This window comes from Propithecus coquereli, unplaced genomic scaffold (genome assembly GCF_000956105.1).
Source record: "Propithecus coquereli isolate 6110/MARCELLA unplaced genomic scaffold, Pcoq_1.0 Scaffold122, whole genome shotgun sequence".
Taxonomy (NCBI): Eukaryota; Metazoa; Chordata; class Mammalia; order Primates; family Indriidae; genus Propithecus; species Propithecus coquereli.
Genome location: NW_012136303.1, coordinates 4,051,409 through 4,052,341, shown reverse-complemented (window position 1 = coordinate 4,052,341; position 933 = coordinate 4,051,409).

Genomic DNA, 933 nt, shown 5'->3' with positions numbered 1-933 from the left:
CATAAGAAAAGATGCTCCATATCTTATTTCACTGGGGAAATGCAAATAAAACAACAATGAGAAGCCACTACACATCTACTAAATTGGCTAAGATCCAAAATGCCGATGACACCAAATTCTGACAAGGATGTAGAGCAACGGGAACTCTCATTCATTGCTGGTAGGAATGCAAAACGGTACAGTCACCTTGGAAGATATTCGGCAGTTTCTTTTCAAACTAAACATACTCTTCCACGTGATCCAGCAATTGTGCTCCTTCGTATTTATTTACACATATGAGTTGAAAACTTATGTCTACACAAAAACCATCACATCGATGTTTATAGAAGTTTTATTCATAATTGACAAAACTTGGAAGCAATCAAGATGTCTTTCATTGGGAGGTTGAGGCAGGAGGATCAGTTGAGCCCAGGAGTTGGAGGTTGCTGTGAACTATGATGACGCCACTGCACTCCAGCCCAGGCAATAGAACAAGAACCTGTCTAAAAAAAAAAAAAAATGTCCTTCAATAGGTGAATGGACAAATTACAGTAAATCCACATAATGGAAAATTATTCGGCACTAAAAAAAGAGCTGTCAGGCCACAGGGAGATATGGAGGTATAACGCACATCACTAAGTGATGAAAGCCAATCTGAAGTGAAAGAAGCCAATCTGAAAAGCTACATACTCTATGATTCCAACTATATGACATTCTGAGAAGGCAAAACTATGGAGGCAGTAACAAGATCGGTGTGGTTTCCAGGAGCTTGTAGGGAAGGAGGGAGGGGTGAGTAGGTGGAACACGGGATTTTTAGGGCAGTGAAACTATTCTGTATGAAACTGTAATGGTGGATACATATCATTATATAATACATCTATCAAAACTCATAGAATCTACAGCACAAATGATCTCAAATGTAAAGTATGGACCATAGTTAATAACGTATCAATA